Genomic DNA, 22,303 nt, shown 5'->3' with positions numbered 1-22,303 from the left:
TCTTTTAAAATTGTATGTATATTTTTGCTTTAAGCGATTTTAATATTACTACGCCAGCGGTCGATCATAGCCAAAGTACTTGCATAAATATAGTATAAATTACATGTAGTCACAAGTTAATTAAGTGTCATAGAACTCAAAAATTTAGCAAAGTAATGGAATACGGATTTCAGATCAGCTAACTTTAAAGCTTATAGGGCCTAATGCTTCATAAGTGTTAATTTAAGAAAAAAAATGCATGCGTATGAATACGAACTATTTTCGCCCTAACGTCATTTTAACCGCAATCGCCATTGTTTTACAAGTTCATCCGTGAAAAGATTGAGAAGTTTATATAGAAGTTCCACGTGTTAAAACGAGTTGTAAGTTTTATATTACAAAAACCTTATCTCCCATTTACCTAACTGTTGAATAACTTTGCTTGTTTTGCATTTATCCATTTATCAGTGGCGAAATCGTTGGCGATTCTGGTTGCTTACAAAAAATACAAGAGTTTGACTTAATACCGGATATGACTTTCAATACAACGTTATTCAAGATGACTGATGTTCATTGTTTATATTTCAGAACGTTGATATTTAAGTTGCAATTAAAAGCTCTATTTTTTACAAATTTTCTTCACAATCGGCCATTATCGGGTAAAGCTTTTTTTGTACTGAATTGACCTTATCAAATTTTAAGTTTTAGCAGTTCCTTCCCTTGAAAGTCCTCCTCAAACCATTTCCTACCCAGACATTTTTTGACCCATTTTTTTATATATATTTTTTGGAGGTGAGTTTTTTATCTAGCGTATACATATTGTTGATGCTTACCTTACAGCTTTTTTTAGATAAAAAATATACAAGTAGTGCCAGTCTCTCATTGTACTGCAACTTCATAATAAGCTACAAAAAATTGACATGTCTTGCCTTGTCCATCACCTCGGCTTACAGACACTTCACCCCCCAGACACGTCACCCTAGGCCCTTTTTTTGCAGACACTTCACCCCTCATTTTAAGAAATTTGAGTAAGGTTATAATTATATTTACACTGGGGATTAGCATCGAAAAACCCTGACATTTGCTTAGTTCTGGATAACTATTTTCTTAATACGCTACCAGTACAATTTTTTTTTTTGGAAAAATGCGTTTTTGACTCAAATTGATACTACATAACTGACAGGTATTCATGCCACATGGTTAATTTTTGAATTTTATCCAGGGAGACATGAGAATTATGCATAATATTTATACACATTTAAAGTTAAACCATGCATAATATATTGATTTCCTATTGGAGTGAAAAAATGAGTACATGTACATAAATAATGTTCGGAAGTATAAAATGAACTAGGTACAAATATTGCTCTGTCAGATGAAGTTGTACTTGGTTTTTATCACATATCACTTATCAATATGAAATCATCCATTTTATATATGCCAATTTTGGATGGGAATTTTGACAGTAATTTTGGGGACTTTAAAAAAAAAACATTTGAAAATTTGCTGTCTTTTTTTATTGGGAACGTAAATAGTTTTATAAGGGAAAAAATGCTGTTCTATTACAAATAGAATAGATAATAGTTACAAAATACTACAAATAATATATCAGGGATTGAAAAACGAAAAAACAACAACAACAACAATGCTTAAAAAATATAAAATTTCCTACATGTTCTGACTCATTTTTCTTTTTTTGAAGACAATTTTTCTTTTTTGAAGACACTGTTTAACTAACTTCTTTCTGGCTAAACATTTGCCGAATATTGCATTGTTACATTTTAAAAAAAATTTTGTGGAACATACTGGAATCGCCGCACGGGCTTTTAGTAAGTTTTTACAAAATAGAATCGGACAGAATTAAGCGTTGCATTCAACAAATCAACATCAGTTTTGCCCATCAAACACACGGAATTATTTTGTGCTCTGTCTTACTAGTAAAACTTGAAAAATGGTTTTCAAAAGAATTGAATTGAAATTTGATTAATTTATGCTAGAAATTTCACATGTCCTGCAGGACGGGCATTTTTGGGAGATTAACTTGTCCAGAGTCATTTTTTACTCGTATTTATCATTTATGAGCGGACAAGTGGATTTGTCGAGCCTTGATTAACTGCAAGTGATTAACCACATTATTTCCATAAAAACTTATACTACATGTAATTACATTGTTTGAGATAATAAATCATTTGACTTACTAGTGAAAATAAGTTTAAGACTGCATAATATTGATATAAAAGTGAATTCAGTTAATGGATTCCAAACTACAGGTGGAAACTGTTCTATTTTCTATTCAAGTTTTTTTTTGATGAAACAAAACTTAATCCTGACAACAGTTTATATATGCTTAACAGTGTTGTATTTTGATTATTTTAAAATCTGTTGAAAATATTTATATTAAATTCATGAAAAGAAGTTTAAAAAAAAGAGAAAGAAATGAGATTTGGGCATAATTTTTTAAGAAGGTAAAGATACTTCAATGAAAAATTAAGATAGGTAACAAAAATCAATCAAACGAAAAACACATTTAAATTTCAAGTTGTTCCTGACATGTCTAAGTTGTTCCTGACATGTCAGAACAAAATTAATATTTTTTTTTTTTGAAATCTGGTACCCTCGAGCTATGTTCTCTACCGATTGAGCTATGATTCCGACAATTATTACTCACTTTTACAATTGTTAGTCAATCATATCTGGACATGCAACATTCAACTTACCCATATATATGCCTTTAAAAAGGACTGTTTCGACTATAAATACTTGAAATTATAAAGAAATTGTCCTATTATTCTTTACAGTCTATTGTGTATAGGCTAAATTTAGGAGACACTTGTGAAAATACGCAATGAAAAATGAATAATTACATTGAAAATACAGGAAATGAAAATGAGCATTTTACTTTATCAATATTTCTTAATGTTTCAATGAAGTATGTAATAAATTAAAAGAACTATTGTATTGATTAGGAAAAGTTTTTATTTCAGGTTTGTGAATAAAGGCTTGTTTGTTAGATTTCAATTGTGGCTCAGTTGGTTGTTTGCTGAGAAGCTGTGAAACATAATTATACAGGCCATTAAGGTAAAAAATGTTAGCTTTTTTTCTGACTTTGATATATATATCCATCTTACTGTAGCATAACAAAAGAGAACAATAGAATTCATTCCATAACAATAGAATATGGGCCATGGCCCTTTAATAAACAAAAGGAAAAACAATAGTAATGGTCCTTAATCCCTTTTCGGTCACACGGGCAAACATTTTCTTCAAGTAAGACCATACATTATATATGTTAGAAAGTTAAAAAGGAAATGTTCATTGTTATATATATATTTTGGTTTGAAAATCTTTGTACATTTACAATTTTGACCAAATAGTTTTCTCAAAGTATTTTATTTGACATTAACTGACATAATTAGTGGCATATGTTTCTAACTTCTTTTCCAGGAGGTTTTTGTCAGATTGATGAATGTGAAATTAAGAGGACCCATTTTGAGAATGCTTTTTATGACTGGAATCAAGAGAGATAAAGTCTAAAATGTGATACTGTCAATGTGACTAACCTTGAAGTAAACAGATGACACAATGTTTTTTCAATGTCATGGGCATATAATGAAGAGGTACATGATTATTTGTACACACTTTTCCTTAATAAATACTTTCTAAATGTTTGACATGTTTAAAGGCCAACACAGGGCTCAAGGTTTATTTAAAATCTGTAAGCTTGGCACTAAGAGCCAATTGTATATTAATTATTTCAATATCATTTCATTATGCATTCTGTTGTTAATTTAGGAACAAAAGTCGATAGCAAAAACGTTTTAGCCGTGTCATGACAAAACCAACATAATGGGCATCCGCCCAGTCTGATCAGGATCAATACTGTTCGCTATCAGTTTCTCTACTTGTAATAAGGTTTGTAAGCGAACAGAATGGATCCTGATCAGACTAACCTGGTCTGGATCCATGCTGGTCGCAAACCCATTATGTTGGTTTTGTCATGACACGGCTCATTTGTGACATGTAATTCACTTAAATTGTATTTTGAAATTCAAGTTTTCATTCCTTTCACCTCAAGGCATTTGACATTGAAATAGTGACTTCATGTAGTAAGCAGTCAGTAAAACCTAATCATCTCATCTTGACTTAGCTGTATATAGATTATCAGAATCACTCACATTTACAAATTTATATGACTTTAAAAAGTTGTGTTACTAAGCAAATAAATAGATTTAATTGGGTGACCATAGTCAAAGAAATGCACCTAAACCACTTACCTTTAAAGATATACTATGCTCATCAGTAAAATATTTTAATCATGAAAATGTATTGAATTCTATGCAATTCTTTTTGAATATGTCTAATTTGAATGAATTAACTATGCATTGGAAGCCATGTTCCTTCTTACGAGACAAAAAAAAAATTTGGTCCTTCTTAAAAAAACTGTCAGTTTCCTAACAACACTATATATTTATATTGTGACCAACTATAGCATGTGGTGTTTTAACATTACATAGCTACTTTATGTAAACACAAAACATGCTTATTTTATGTTTACAAAGAGACTGTGTAGCAATTATCAATGTTCTATTATATTTAATATGGATTCTTTAAATGTGAGAAAGCAATCCAGCTAGCTTTAAAAAAAGGCGGTGGTTCTACTCAGATGCTCGTTTGTGAAATCTGATCAGAGGGGTTGAGCTCTGGCATTGGTCGCGCATTTTTTGGTTTTATACCTTTATAAATCAGAGTAATTCTAACAGAAAGATGCTGAAAAAAAGTTAACATACAAGTATGGAATATCTCGGTCAGCAATAAACTTTTTCAAACTCTATTTCAGAAAACAGAGATGCTTGTTTGACAGATACAGTAATAGTAGGAGTTATGAGGGAAGATAGATTGCAGTGATAACTATATTTGAGGCACCACTTCATCACCAAGAACATGAAATGAATTATCAATGTTTTCAATGTGTTTGAACACCCATTTTAAATAATACAGCTCAGAGTGAATTTTTCAAAATAATTAATTCTGTTTTCAAAGTTTTTTATTTAGATGTTAGTTGATCTTGTCAAGTACTTTATTTTTTAGGGATGGCAACAATTACTAAAATCAATACTCGAGTGCTCGGTCATTTAGAGTATTCGGTTACTTGGATGATTTCCAATGATGTCTTTAAATTTTTATCACACAATATCAACACCGTCTGCATGCTACCTTCATTTTCTATTTTAATTCATAGAATTTGTAGCTATAAATAGGATTGCAAGAAATACATATAATAAATATAAGCATAAGAAATGTCAATGACAGCATTTATTATATACCAATAAATTTTCTTCCTAAAACACAGGATTATCTTGAAGCGCAAATAGTTTTCAACGGTTAGAAAATTCTGTATTACGTTAGAGACAAAACAGTACCATATATGAAAGGCCTGGACTATTTTTATGCTCCCCGAAAAATTTCGGGTGAGCATATAGTCGCCGCCTTGTCCGTCCGTCCATCCCCTTTTCTTGTCCGGGACTTAACTTTGAAACAACAAGAGGTATCAACATGAAACTTTGTAGGTTAAGGTAGATAGATCTCATTGAGTAGGTGTGCAGTGCACAAGACTGTAGCTCTGCCTTGCTTAATTTTTGAATTATTCCCCTTTGTTTATTTTACACTTTGAACTTTGTCCAGGACATAACTCTAAAAGTATAGAGGTATCAACATGAAACTTTGTAGGTAGATAGATCTCATTGAGTTGGTGTGCAGTGTACAAGAACCGTAACTCTGCCTTGCCTAATTTTTGAATAATCCCCCTTTGTTTATTTTACACTTTGAAATTTGTCCGGGACATAACTCTAAAACTATAAGAGGTATCAACATGAAACTTTGTAGGTAGATAGATCTCATTGACTTGGTATGCAGTGCACAAGAACCGTAACTCTGCCTTGCCTAATTTTTGAATTATCCCCCTTTCTTTATTTTACACTTTGAACTTTGTCTCTAAAACTATAACAGGTATCAACATGAAACTTTGTAGGTAGATAGATTTCATTGAGTTGGTAAGCAGTGAACAAGAACCTTAACTCACTCTTGCCTAATTTTTGAATTATCCCCCTTTGTTTATTTTTACACTTTGAACTTTGTCCGAGACATAACTCTCAATGTAAAAGAGATATCAACATGAAACTTTGTAGGTAGATAGATATCGTTGAGTAAGTTTGCAGTGCACAAGAACTGTAACACTGTTGCCTACTTTTGGAGTTATTGCCCTTTGATCATTTTGACACTTTAAACTCTGTCCAGGACATTACTCTAAGCAGTGCTTAAGAATCATTACTCTGCCTTGCCTAATTTTGAAGTAATTGCCCTTTGTTTATTTTTACTTTTTGACTTTTGTCCGAGACATAACTTTAAAACTATTAGAGATATCAACATGAAACTTTGTAGGTAGCTAGATATAATTGGATAGAACTGCAATGCTTAAAGAACCTAAAGAAAGCCTGGTCTAATTTTGGAGTTATTACCCTAATTTCATTTTTACACTTTGAATTTTACCTTGGACATAACTCTGATATCATCAGGCAACTTTATAGATAGAAAGATCTAATTGAATAGAAGTGCAGTGCAAAAAAAAAAATAACTCCGCTTTGCCTAATTTCGGGGTTTTTGCCCTTTGTTCATTTTTTTTATACTTTCCAGTGTCCAGAACCTTCTCGGGGAGCATCAACCGGTTCTTGTTAATGTTGGTTCTGATCTTAGCTGTGTATAACATAGTATATGGAAATGGCAACCAAAATAATAAAAGGTGTGGCTGGTTTTGCACACATTACGTATTCATCTGTCAGTCATAATTTATTTCTTGACAGCTACATTTCTTTTTCTGAAATTTCTTGTATAAGTGTAGTATAATGAAAATCATTTATACTTCAAACGAAAAGGTATATTATTAAAGGAAAATTATGTTGTAGTAGTTTTCTGAGGCTATGCATTTTTCTACTTGCAATGTTGGAAAATTGTTATCTAGCTCGCCCTTTGGTCTCGCAAGATATCAATTTCCCACCACTGCTCATAGCAAAATACAAAGCCTCAGAGAGCTACTACAACATAATACTCTGTATATATATTTTTTATAATTAACAAGTTTGGGCTATCCTTGAACTTTTTTTTATTTAATCAAGTTTGATTTTTAACCAGGTTTTCCGAAGGAAAAAACTGGTTATTAGATTGAGGTATGTCGGCGGGCGGGCGGGCGTAAACAATTTCTTCTGTGCGCAACTCCTCCTACATTTCTCAACGGATTTTGACCAAACTTTCACAGAAGCTTTGTCATCAAGTGCCCTGGCGCATATTGTCGGGGTTTTGCGATTAGATAATATTTGACCTAATTATGGCCCTTTGTTTTTTTTCCTTATATAAAATATATAGTGAACAATTTATTCTGTGCGCAACTCCTCCTACATTTCTCAACGGATTTTGACCAAACTTTCTCAGAAGCTTTGTCATCAAGTGCCCTGACACATATTGCCAGGGTTTTGCAATTGGTATATATTTGACCTAATTATGGCCCTTTGTTTTTTTTTTCCTTTATAGAATATATAGTGAACAATTTCTTCTGTGCGCAACTCCTCCTACATTTCTCAACGGATTTTGACCAAACTTTCTTAGAAGCTTTGTTATCAAATGCCTGGCACATATTGTCGGGGTTTTTTGTGATTGGATAATATTTGACCGAATTATGGCCCTTTGTATATTTTTTCCTTATACAGAATATATAGAGAACAATTTCTTCTGTGCTCAACTCCTACATTTCTCAACGGATTTTGACCAAACTTTCTTAGAAGCTTTGTTTTTCAAGTGCCTGGCACATATTGTCGGGGTTTTGTGATTGGATAATATTTGACCGAATTATGGCCCTTTGTATATTTTTTCCTTATACAGAATATATAGTGAACAATTTCTACAGTGCGCAACTTCACCTACATTTCTCAATGGATTTTGACCAAACTTTCACAGAAGCTTTGTCATCAAGTGCCCTGGCGCTCACTAAATTCCCATGTTTCTTCCAAGACATCATTCAAGTATTTTTTTAAAATTGTGAACATACTTTTCTTGATATCGCACAAAACACCACACGCCAATATTGTTGACAAAAGAAAATGACAAGAGACGCAAAAATGCAAAAATTAAGCAAAAATAAAGTACTGTTTACCTTTCTAAAACATTTGGGAAAAAAAGGCGAATAGACAACATAAAATTTCTCAATCATTTTTGTTTGAGGAATATTAAAAAAGCCATAATTCCTCCTAAAAGTTCAATTAAAAACAAATGCCCCTTCATGACAAAGCTTCTGTGAAATATTTTGCTGAAAACCTGGTTGCATCGCATTGCGATGTTCCTTGTTTTTAAATATATTTATATGAATGCATGCAGCTTTGAAATAGATTTTACTTATGTATATTTGGCAGCAATTTCATATGTAGCTCTTCGAAAAAAAATCACTTGAGCAAAAAAAATTTTATAGGCATAAAGTGATACCCGTTCTGTCATCATCAGTTTTTGGTTTTTAGCTCACCTGAGCTTGCTCAGGGTGAGCTTTTAGGATCGGTGAATGTCCGTCGTCCGTCCACAATTGCTTGTGAACACTCTAGCGGTCGCATTTTTGCCTCAATCATCATCAAACTTGGTCAGGATGCTTATCTAGTTGATATCTTGGATGAGTTCGAACATGGGTCATCTCAGATGAAAAAGTAGGACACCGGAGCTAAAAATAGAAAAACATTGTTAACACTCTAGCGGTCACATTTTTGCATCAATCATCATCAAACTTGGTCAAGATGCTTGTCTATGTGATAGCTCGGATGAGTACAAACATGGGTCATCTCGGATGAAAAAGAAGGTCACCGGAGCTAAAAATAGAAAAACCTTGTTAACACTCTAGCAGTCACATTTTTGCATCAGTCATCATCAAACTTTTGTCAAGATGTCTGTCTAGTTGATAGCTCGGATGAGTTTGAACATGGGTCATCTCGGATGAAAAAGTAGGTCACCTGGGGTAGAAATAGAAAAACCTTGTTAACACTCTAGTGGTCACATTTTTGCATCAATCATCATCAAACTTGATTAAGATGCTTGTCTAGGTGATAGCTCGGATGAGTTCGGACATGGGTCATCTCGGATGAAAAACTAGGTCACAGGAGCTAAAAATAGAAAAACCTTGTTAACACTCTAGTGGTCACAATTTTGACTCAATTGTTAGCAAACTTGGTCAGGAAACTTGCTTAGGTCATTGCTGGGAATAAATCGAACATGGGACATCTCGGATGAAAAACTAGGTCACAGGAGATAAAAATAGAAAAATCTTGTTAACACTCTAGTGGCTACTGTTGTGATCCAAATATTCTGTTAATTGGTCTAAAAGTTTGTTTTGATGATTTCTAAGTCAAGATTCAACATGGGTCATCTTGGATGAAAAACTAGGTCACACCGCCCAAATATGGAAAAGCCTTGTTAACATTCTAGTGGTCACATTTTCGACTCAATTATCATCAAACTTGGTCAGGATGCTTGTCTAGGTAATTGCTTGGATGAGTTCGAAATCGCATGTGAAACTAGGTCACCGGAGCTAAAAATAGAAAAATCTTGTTAACACTCTAGTTGCTACTGTTTTTATCCAAGTATCCTGGAAATTGGTCTGACAGTTTGTTTTGATGATTTCTAGGTCAAGTTTGAATATGTGTCACCTGGGTAAAAACTAGGTCGCACTGCTCAAATATGGATAATCCTTGTTAACACTGTAGTGGTCACATTTTTGACTCACCTGTCATGAGACTTGGTCAGAATGCTTGTCTAGGTAATTGTTTGGATGAGTTTGATAAGTCAGGTGAGCGATTAGGGCTATCATGGCCCTCTTGTTTTGTATGGTTTTATTTAAGAAATATTTTGTTCCAGTTATTTACAGATGTTTGTATGATTATTGGATTAAAGTTAAAGTACACTGATTTTCTTTGTTATACACTACAATCCATTGTAACATCTTGAAATGTTTTCCATGATATATACATATATATATTTATATATGGAATAACTATATGGTGTCAACCATGACTTGGTAGTTTTTAGCTCGACTATTTGAAAAATATGAAAGCTATTGTAGTAACCCAGCGTCCGCGTCTGCGTTGGTTTAAGTTTATTTTAAAGTCAAATATCTCAATTATTGCTTGAGATATTCAATTGAAACTTACAATAGTTATTTATCGTAACAATGTACATCAGATTGACAAGTTGGATAACTCTGCCTACAATATTAAAACTTCACATGCATTTAAGGTCATAATTGTACATGTAGGTTACTGACCAAGATCCATAATTTTATCGAGCATTTAGGCTGATTTTTCTCCCCTTTTTCAACTTAGAATTTAATGGTAAAGTTTTGCTTGTAAGCATGTTATCTCCATAGCTACTGAAGGGTTTGTGCCTTTTTTGGGACAATTTTATGCATTCATGATAATAAAGCAGTGATTTAGTTGATAAAACATCTTAATCCAAGCCTTTGTACCTTTTCGGTCAGTTTTATGTATTCATTGGTAAGCATTTTTATACTCGATAAACACCCTTGTGACAACTTTTTCGAATAGTCGAGCCTTACTGTCCTAAGACAGTTCTTGTGTTTGCATAATAATAACTGAACAAAAGTTTGAAGGAGTTATATTTCACAAGGTATGCAAACAATAGCTGTTGGTAGGACAGCACACTCAACTATATGCTTAGTGCTTGACAATAGAAGAACCTTGGTTATTTAAAATATTTTAAGTTCACAAAAGGACCAAAAATTTCTTTAAACCCAATATTCTACAGATATAAGCATTGGAGAGAGTCCTAGCTAGTATGCTCGCAAAGAAATGTATAAAATTTCAATTTATTTCAAAGCCAGATGTCTATGGAATACGAAAATATCTTGAAGCCATAGGCAATCTTTAACAAATGGGTGCCTGATCGGGATCAAGTGTGCAAAGTTTCAATGCCATATGTCAATGGACTTCGGGAAAATTGAGGTGATAGACGCCAATGTTCAGATGACTAGGATAATTCTACTTATTCTTATCGAATAATCGAGTAAAAATGTGACATCTGCTTTGAAAGTAGGAATGGCATCTGCTTGTAACAATAGACCACTATACAATCAACATAATGCGCCCCCAGCAGTGCTTTCAGCGCTTTGATTATTCTAAAGCTAGATTTATTTTTTGTAAATTTTATCCTGATGAAAACCCAGATAGGTTTGAAACCGGTAGATTATTATTAAAATTTTGTTCACATTAATCCGGTGTTGACGTGTGGTTTCTTTGAATTCTTCCTTTTCATCCAGTTTCTTTCAATTTAAGAAAACTTCACTATTTCCGCCAAACGGAACGTCTTATTTTGTTTCCCGTAAAAAGACGTCATTAAATTGTTTTACGGTGACGTCATTTACCGTAACTTTAATATGTTGTTTTGCCTTGGGTGGAAGTGCTTTAAATTATTGATGTATTTGTTTATTGATGTTTTCCATCATAATCGGTAAGCTAGTTATTTATTATGATTGAATTTCAATAGTAAATTCAATCTTTATTAAATGATAATGAACTATTCGCCGTGAATTTAATTATAAACGGAATTATTTGCGGGAATATAAAATGACATTATTATTTTCATAGATTTCAGTCTATAATTGTAAAGGTACCATCGTATATTTATGATTTGTATTAACATTATTATTTTAGACAATTTATTGTATGTTATTTTAAATGCGTTGCAATAAGTATTTAGTTTGTTTATATGTTAATTTCAGAGAATCGCATTGTTGTATATAACATTGATATACTTGTATATTCCATGAATAAGAATAAAGTGTTAAAATCTGCATAGCCTTCTGGTTATTTGTGTCCAGTGTTTGTACCTTCCGTCCCAAAATGTGTTCACTGTCCGAACGTCTAGGAATTAGTTTTGGACGGTTTCCCTGTATAATTATGTTGTTGAAGAAGACACAATAACCATAATATTATAATTAATAAATGCGTCAGACATTATATGACATGGGTTGAGACAGTTATTACAAACAAACATCTAAACATCTTTACCGAAGACTAATAACAGATGAACTCAGGGGCGCAGCTTAAAAGATAGCAACGTGTAGGCAAAACTGTGTGGGGGCGGAAAAAATGAAATTGCACATTGTCGTAGCTACAAAGGGATGGTCAGAAGAATAAAGTGTTCATCGTGATTATGCCCAAACTATAGCTTACAATATATAGGCTCGGCGTGAAACAATTAGAACATAGTTAAATACTACCTTGTGATGAAATAGACATTGACACACAAATAGCTTTGAATGTCAATAAGCTATTTTGCTCCAATAACATGTGAATAAATGTCTCTGTTTATTGTGTATGGTAAAACAGCAAAATATATTGAATGTTAACGTAAGGTATAAAAAAGTTAAGATAAAGCTAACTCGAACATAAAGTTATCTATAAACAGACTGACGTAAGAATTTTGAATTTATTTGATAGGATTTTATGTCACACTGACACAGTATATGTTACAATATATAGAGGAAGATACCCTTCCGTTCATTGTAGGTACAAACGGGAACCTGAGTAGAACCACCGAAGTTCCGTAAGCTAGCTGGATAATTTCCTTGCATGAAAGAATCAAAGTCCATGTCCAGACATAAGAGATGTAATTAAATGACAGGAAAGGTAAACAATGGCCGGTCATGTGCATCATATACGTAATGATTAACAATATAAAAGAACTAGAACCCAAACTTTTATCTGAATCATGTTTGCATCTTCTCCAGCGGACTATACTGTTTTAATTTTGATGTTATTAACTTAATATCAAAGTTCTTGTACAAGGAAATATACCATTATATTTATTTGCATTGTCTTAAAAATAAAAAATGTAAGTACATTATTAACTTTTCATAAAATAATGAACAGCAAACACACAGCTGTCATTCTAAAACACCAATATTTTCAACAAGCAAGAGGGCCATGATGGCAACCAGAAACAACAGCTTTTCAGTTAAAGATAAAAGACTACCTAAGAATGCTACTGTAACAGACAAAATTGTGTGATCATCCATCAAGTAGTTATGTAGAAGCAGACGTTTAAAGGAATTTCTATTTTTAGCTTTAGCGGCCCCTTAAAGGGGCCAATCAAATTAATATGAGTAAACTTGATAAAAGACTACCTAAGTATGCTACAGACAAATTTGGTGATCATCCACCAATCATTTCAGAAGAAGATGATGTTCAAAGGTTTTTTTTTCTATCTTTAGCTTAAGCGGCCCCTAAAAGGCGCGAATCACATTAATATGAACAAACTTGATAAAACGCTACCTAAGAATGCTACAGACAAAATTTGGTGATCATCCATCAATAAGTTCTGTAGAAGGAGACGTTTAAAGTTTTTTTCTATTTTTAGCTCTAGAGACATGGGCCAATCAAATTAAAATGAGCAAATTTGATAATAAGAATGCTACAGACAAATTTTGGTGATCATCCATCCATTAATTAAGTAGTATCTGACTTTCATCTCCATCTGTATTATTAAAATCCAAAACAATATGTAGAATTTATAATAAGTAGATATGACGTAAAATAATTGCCGAATTCGATTTGAATTTCTAATTATCGCGCTGTGATACTATCAGACATCATCTCTGTTTTTCTTGTCAATTCCATGAGTCAGGCAGCGTAGGGGAACCTCTCTCTCTCTCTCTCTCTCTCTCCCTCTCTCCCTCTCTCTGTCTCTCTCCCCCTGTCTCTCTCTCTCTCTCTCCTCTCTCTCTCTCTCTCTCTCTCTCTCTCTCTCCCTCTCTCTCTCTCTGTCTCTCTGTCTCTCTCTCTCTCTCTGTCTCTGTCTCTCTCTCTCTCTGTTCTGAGCAAAATTGATGATTTATATTAAATTTATGTGTGTTTGCGTGCGTGCTATTTTTTTTCTTTTTCTGACTTCCACTGACAAATCAGTTACTTGTAACTATCCGGAAAATATGTAGTATAAAAGTTAGACTTTGTGGGAAGGGCTGTTGCAAATGTTGTAATAACTTGTAGCCCAACCCATTTGCACTATACTTATATTTTACATTTGTTTCTTTTTTGTGTGTTATTCATATCTGACATGTGTTATATAGTTGCAATAAAATATTATTAACCTAAAATTTAGTAGTAGAAGATGTTAAAAAGTTTTTCTATTTTTAGCTCTGTTGACCCCTAAAAGGGGCCAATTGAAACGGCATGAGTAAATTTATGTGTGACTGTCACAAGGATGCTACAGACAAAATTTGAGGTAAATCTGAACATCACTTTCAGAGAAGATGATTGTTGACGCATGACGACGGAACATCCCCCTTTGATACTAATAGCTCATGATACTAATAGCTCACCCTGAACCTTCGGAACTGGTGAGCTAATAAAAATTGACAAATTTATGATGCATTACACAATAATAATGAAATTAAAAATACTTTCAGTCAAGAAAATTTTGACTTAATAACTTAATTCGTTCTTTTTCAGTTATATTTGATGTTGATGGTTTCATATCAGATTCATTCTCATCAGAATATCCCACCAAACCTTATCAACTGTTGACACTTTTACGTCAATAATAGAACAATACATCATGTCATTAATATTTCTCTGACACACGATTCAGAAAGGTCTTTCATCATTGTGTTGTAACATTAACGTTGTCATGCCATTCATATATTTACAATGAATACAGAAAATTGCCATAATACGAAAGTGTTGCTGTCACAATTGTGCTTTCTACGATTGCCAACGCATGAATGGAAACATTTTTATATAATTCATGCACATAATAATATTATGTATATAATCGTGCACAATCTCTTTATATCAGAAAGGTGCATGACGTCACTAGAATTAAATATTCAGAATTCCTAAACTGTAACATTCACATATTCGTCTTTTATATTTATTTAAGCAGATAACATGACTTAGTTAAAATCAAACTAAATCAAGATAAAAAGAAACTATCGCATAGGACTATCATATGCACTTAAAACCAGTAAAATCTTGTAAAATTATTTTAAATTGATAATAATACATCATATTAAAATGCATACTTTGACCTAAGATAAGTGCTCAATTTGTATTTGATTATTATTCAACTGATACATACAGTGTGTGTAGATGATCTAACCTCACTTAGGATGATAAAATGAGATGCTTGCAGATTCTGAAGTAAGAATTAATTGTATTTATTTTGACACGTGGAAATAGAGACTAGGGATAGAATACTTGTTAATATTTTCCGCCCTTTTTACGGATTCGGAGCAGCATAAAGGTTTGGCAAAATAAGCAAACGTGATTTCTTGCAGTCACTGACAAATGTATTTAGAATATAGTTTGACATTTCATTCAAGTGTTAGACATAAAATGAAGAAATTATCAAAGATCCTGCGTTTATTGGAGGGTTAAAAACTATATATAATGAAGTGTTGTTTATGGTTGATTTGTAGATGTATATGCGAATCAGAAACTACTGGTTATGCCTGTCCATAAGATAATGGAAAATAGACATTTGTCTGTTGATCTTTCCCAAGTATGTTATTCAAAACTAATCTGTTTAAAGATCCTGTAACACAATTTTTTATTAGTTTTTTTATAAATATGATGCTCAAATTAATATTGTAAGTTCAAATAAGCATTATTTATACTTATATTACCCACTTTAACATTTCATGAAAATAAAGGGAGGTAATTAGAAATTTATTTTCTATAAATTCTAAGTCGAATTTTTTGCAATAAGAAATGAATGCATGTAGTTTATTTATTAATCAAATATAATGTGCACAAATATTTGCGGTACACATTTTACATATTCTTTGAAGTTTGAAAATTGTTTTATTTGTATAATTACATATATAATTTTTTCCAAGTGTGGTATACGCACAGAAACAATATCAATCAAAAAACATACAGGATCTTTAAAACCAAACGATAAGTATGCCAAGTTGTTGACAAACATATTTCCATTTAATATGCATGTAACTAAAAACAACCAAGTGTAAAAGCGCAAATTTCATTACGTATATCTACAAGACAGTCTCAAAGATTACGAATCTTACTTGCGAAGCAGCAAAAAAAAAGTTCTATGATACATTTAAAGTCTATGAAAAATTAAGTTCTACTTGTCAGCACCTGATGTAAAAATCTGGAAAAAAGGTGAAACATTTATATTAACAAATTTACATGAAAATTGCAGACACGGTTTGTTTGAGACTGTATATAAAAGTAACAGAAAAATGCATCATCCCTCACGCTCCCTAACACCGGTTTAACTTTATAACAAATTACAATTGTTTAGATAATACCTTATTACAATAAATAGCTTATTTCTACATATGTAACATGAAAAGCAAAATGAAAAGAGTATAATACTTTTTTTAATTCATTTTACATTATTCCTTAGAAATAAATTAATATATTTACTTTAGAAGGTGCGAACATGTGTTATATTTCATTAACAAATATCTTTTGTGTAAATTGTTCAAAATTTCAAGAATTGATGAGTATTTGTAACTAACCAAGACAATCGAACTCGGATGCTCAGTCAAAGTAACGACATGTTTAGGCGGACAATAGAAAAAAAACTCTTAAATGTTTCTTTGTAACGCACTATCATTACGCAGGAAAAATGATTGCCCAAATTTGTAATGGTAGATATATATTTACATCACAAGAAATCGTTGCTTCAACATTGTGTGAAAATCAAATTTCACTATGACACAAACTTCACAGAGTATATGAGACATATATTGGCATTTTGCATACAAAAGAACCTGACAGCAAAGAAGTTTTAATAGAACAGTTTATAAATGATGTGTTGTACATCTTTGACGTCTTCTATGATTATTTTTAACATTCGGTTTTGTCTTCAGTCATGTCCGTGCTCTGCATTGTGCCCTGTCCTGTTATTGTTCGGGGTCCTCCTGAGCTCCTTGCCGCTAGTCCTTGTTGTGTCGTTTGGGGGTTGCGTTCGTTGAACGTCGCCTTACCTTGTTGATCTTGTTGATCATCTTTTTCAAAACGTTAAAAAAGACAAGTGTTACCATAATCAAGTCGTAAATGTGCTATTGACTGTAAATTTCAATTCCCAGGTTTACACAATCGTGTAACCTATATTACTTTTTTGAACTGTTCAATTCCTAATGTACTTTAAAATAATGAGGATTCTTCTAACCAGAAAACTATAAATATACCGAATCATTGATAAAATGAAATTAAAAAAAAAACTGATAAAGCCGATACTAAAGCAATATTTTATGCTGATACTTTCAAATTAGCATCAATTCCAATATCAAAATTGCCTCCTCGCCTCATTAAAAGGTCTGTCACGAATGTTGACACTTTTACGCCAATAATAAAATAACACATCGAATCATTAGTGTTTTCCTGGCACGATTCAGAACGGTATTCCTTCTTTAAGCGTCGGATTTACTTGTTGATCTTGTTTATCATATTTCAATAAATATTGCCGTGTCATTTTCATTTCGCAATACAACTACGAAATATTGCTCCTGTTACGTGTGTATGTATTCAGAAACACGCATAAATGTAAAAACAGTTTGTGGCGTTCTTCTATGCCGAACCACCCATTGTAATACAGTAAATATTGTCATAATGATCCAGTTCTTGGTTTTAAAAACAAAATTATATCTGTCTATATCGTTATGAAAATTGGCTAATGTTTTCAGTATTTGTAATATATTATCACCATTGTAACACCATTCGGTATGAATACATTTTTCTTCTGTTCACAAAATTATATCAAAATTTAACAGAAACATATGGAGAAAACACAGTCATGTTTTTTTCTAAGTTCAAAATGAATATTGCAAACAAAATCGTTCAATAATTACAGATCATTTTTTAAATCATTTTTTTCTAATTTCAAAAGTTCTTATAATTATTTGGTATTTTATCTTTATTTAACTAATTATGCATGAAAATAGGATAGTGATTACTACTATTATGATTAAGGGAATTGATTGGAATGGAATGTAGGAAATGCGATTTTCTTTTCAGAAATAAATATTATAACTTTTCAAAACTGATGGTAAAATGAGAGTTGTTATTTCACACATTACGTGTCCTCCTTTCGCCCTTATGTCCATTTCCGGTTTGGTACCTTCTGGGTGCCCTGCTGAGGTGTGTCGGGGGGCTGCGTCCTGTGAAGGTTGCCTTTGCATTGTTGATCTTTATTCTCGTTTTTGTAAATAATCATACTGTCGATCTTTTACAAATTAGAGATAATTTAATAACTTAGATAGGATAATAATTTTACAACAGATTCAAACGAAAAGTTCTTGCAGACAAGAAAACAAATATTAAGAAGATCAATTGAAATTTCAAATGCAACAGTAAGCGCCTCCATGGTCGAGAGGTTAGAGTCGATGACTTCTAATCCAGTTACCTCTCTGGCGTGGGTTCTATCCCCGAGAGATGCTTTGGTAGTTTAGCGCGGAGGAAGGTATTTTAGTACTGGTGTAACTCTTCAGGAACGATGGTTATGAAACTACCCGCCTTTATGACTGAAATACTGTTGGGAAAAGGCGTAAAAAGAAACAAACAAAAATATGCAACAGTCGTAGACATACAATGATCAATATATCCGAAATGTCTGTATTTACCATGACTTCAAAATATCTTGACACATTGCAGTCTGTTTATTTTAGATAAAAAGATATTCAGACGTATCAACAATTACTGCGTATGTCTATCATAAGATAATGGAAAGCATATTCCTACTTAAAATCTGTCTGCTGATCTTTTATATTGAGTCTGAAAGAACCTATGTTATTCTCAATTATATTATTTAATTTATAATTATCTATGTTTAAATACCAAAATTAACTAATACAATGTACATATTAAAAAATTGTGCGATTTACTTTTGCAATATTAGTGAAATTTAGCATTTCAGTCACCAAAATCTAAGTCGAGTAGCGGAATAACTAATAAAGCCCGATACTCAAGCAATATTTTAGGCTGATACTTTCAAATTAGCATCAATTCCAATATCAAAATTGCCTCTTTAAAAGATCTGTCACGGATGTTGACACTTTTACGCCAATAATAAAATAATACATCAAATCATTAATATGTTCCTGGCACGATTCAGAACGGTAATCGTTCGTTGAGCGTCGCCTTTCCTTGTTGATCTTGTTTACCATATTTTAATAAACATTGCCATGTCATTTTCATTTCGCAATATAACCACGAAATATTGTTCCTGTCACGTGAGTATGTATTCAGACTGATCACGCATAAATGTAAGAACAGTTTATAGCGCACTTCTTTTGAAATGTGCGTCACTAGAATCGAAGCGAGAGAATTTTCCACCGGTTTGATCGTGAGAACGTACGGCTTCTTTTTTCAAATTTACAGTTTCTTTTACATATATGTATATTAACTGAAACCACTTTGTAAAGTTGTAGAATGTCGTCATCTAAGCATACAGGCCCATTCTTACTAAATTTACCGCTGTAAATGTTATTATTGGGGCATTCTCCGGAAATGATAACGTATGGCCTACAAATTATCAATGTTAACGTACGGCGCATTTTTCCACTTTGTGGTTTTCCATTTGTTCAGTTAGCTGCTAATGAATGAAATTTGTATGTAGTGATTGATAGATGTCTGGAAAAAAATGTTTGTCAATTCAGAAATAAATAATTGAACAATGCTGTCCCATCGGGTATAAATATCTTTCTAGCTGGTGGCATAAACAATATTCATTGTTGATACCCCTGTCACACAAGGGCGGCGTTCTTACGGCGTCAAAAGAAAATTTAGATCGCCGAGGTGAGCGCAGTAAGCACAGCATCGCCGCAGTAGCAGTAGTGGCATCGCATAGAACGCCTACCGACGGCGCGCATTTTAAGCATGCTCAAAACAAACGCCGTCACTCCACACCGTACAATCAAATGGGCAGACAGTAGATCAAACGTCGACAGCTGTACCGGTATATACATGTCGGCGTACGAAACACAATTGACGGACGGTAAGTATTCATCTATTTTTAACATATCCCAACTGTGTTCGAGTAAATCAATGTTATGGATTCATAGTCCACATCCAAAGGAGCATACTAACAAAATTCTGGCCCTGTCCAAGGTTTACTTCACGTGAATTTTGACTGAAAATAACCACACTATCCGATGAAATGCGGCATTTTTATGTTTAAGTCACAAAAACTTATATTTTCTCATGATAATAAATCCTTTTATCATACGATTCGTAAACGTCAACATTTCGTCATTAAATATTTAAAAAATTCTGGAAACAAAGTGATCCCTCGGAAGCATTAATCACAACAAAATAACATAAGAATTGCAGACTCGGTTTGATTGAGTCTGTACATGAGGGATAATGAAAAAGTGCAACATCCCTCACGCCCCCTAGCACCGGCTTGAACGGTACTCAATTCTCAACACTTTATAGTGCTTGCATCAATGATCCCGAAGGACCAGAAAATATAACAACACTGAAGTGAAGTACGGGGCAACTTTTTTACGGCTGCCACACAGCACTTGACACCTGCTGTTGTGAAGTACAAAATTCTGGAAACAAAGTGATCCCTCGGAAGCATTAATCACAACAAAATAACATAAGAATTGCAGACTCGGTTTTGATTGAGTCTGTACATGAGGGATAATGAAAAAGTGCAACATCCCTCACGCCCCTAGCACCGGCTTGAGCGGTACTCAATTCTCAACACTTTATAGTGCTTGCATCAATGATCCCGAAGGACCAGAAAATATAACAACACTGAAGTGAAGTACGGGGCAACTTTTTACGGCTGCCACACAGCACTTGACACCTGCTGTTGTGAAGTACAAAATTCTGGAAAACAAAGTGATCCCTCGGAAGCATTAATCACAACAAAAAATAACATAAGAATTGCAGACTCGGTTTGATTGAGTCTGTACATGAGGGATAATGAAAAAAGTGCAACATCCCTTACGCCCCCTAGCATCGACTTGAGCGGTGTTCAATTCTCAACACTTTATAGTGCTTGCATCAATGATCCCGAAGGACCAGAAAATATAACAACACTGAAGTGAAGTACGGGGCAACTTTTTACGGCTGCCACACAGCACTTGACACCTGCTGTTGTGAAGTACAAAATTCTGGAAACAAAGTGATCCCTCGGAAGCATTAATCACAACAAAATAACATAAGAATTGCAGACTCGGTTTGATTGAGTCTGTACATGAGGGATAATGAAAAAGTGCAACATCCCTCACGCCCCCTAGCACCGGCTTGAGCGGTACTCAATTCTCAACACTTTATAGTGCTTGCATCAATGATCCCGAAGGACCAGAAAATATAACAACACTGAAGTGAAGTACGGGGCAACTTTTTACGGCTGCCACACAGCACTTGACACCTGCTGTTGTGAAGTACAAAATTCTGGAAACAAAGTGATCCCTCGGAAGCATACCTTCAAAAATAATTTTCTGTTAAAGTTATTGTGTATGTAAGTTTGAGTGTCATCAACATTTTAGTAACGTCATCAGCCGTTCGCCTTTTTTATACCCTATAACTTTAGCAGAAAAGTATTTTGAAGGTATGGCTTGGAATATTTAATGCCCATTTGATTGTACGGTGTGCACTCGGCGTTCTGATACAAGTGCTGTGGGATCGCAGTAAGGACGCCGTAGCAACTCAGTAGCATCTCCTACAACGGAAGCAAGCTTAAATATTGCTTGCTTGCATGCAGGTGCAGCAGGTACACGGCTATTCAGACGTGAGTCGCTGGTATATATAGCACGATTTCAGCGCAGTGTGAGTGCCGCGAAAGCGCAATGGAAGCGAAAAGAACGCAGTAGAAGCGCAGTCCGAACGCAGACAATCGCCAATTTAAACGCCATAAGACCGCACTACAACGCCGTGGAAGCTCCGTTACATCGCCATGATCGCCGTGAAGTCTTCATATCAGATTATAATTGCGATCTCGCGGCGTTTTGTTAAATTTAAGAACGCAGTGAAAGCGCAGTCTAGTGTGACAGGACCTTAATATACTAACCTTTATCTACAATGTATAGTTTGAGAATATTTTTTGTATAAAATGCAGAATGGTACATGTAAGAAAAGCCTCCACTTTCAGGAAACATTTGTGTATTGTCGTCTTCACATTAAATTTTGCCAGTGTTTTGCGATAAGTATGGTCTTATACCCTTATCAGAAAGAACAAACGCATTCAGCAGAGCAAAAAATATTTTAAAAGGTACGGCAATATTGCTTTATATGCATACTAC

The 22,303-nt window shown here is 33.5% G+C and overlaps 1 long non-coding RNA gene across 1 annotated transcript; it reads left to right on the top strand.

Annotated features, from left to right (window-relative positions):
* The first annotated feature begins 299 nt into the window (after positions 1-299).
* Positions 300-9,964, top strand: LOC132729156 (uncharacterized). The gene is made up of 4 exons (XR_009625575.1): positions 300-362; positions 2,964-3,057; positions 3,424-3,596; positions 4,817-9,964. It is a non-coding gene; the product is annotated as an uncharacterized LOC132729156 (long non-coding RNA).
* The last annotated feature ends 12,339 nt before the right edge of the window (positions 9,965-22,303 follow it).

Source organism: Ruditapes philippinarum, unplaced genomic scaffold, assembly GCF_026571515.1.
Source record: "Ruditapes philippinarum isolate M1 unplaced genomic scaffold, ASM2657151v2 ctg1135_1_1_1_1, whole genome shotgun sequence".
In the NCBI taxonomy this organism is placed as follows: domain Eukaryota; kingdom Metazoa; phylum Mollusca; class Bivalvia; order Venerida; family Veneridae; genus Ruditapes; species Ruditapes philippinarum.
This window is presented reverse-complemented; position numbering and strand designations above follow the sequence as displayed.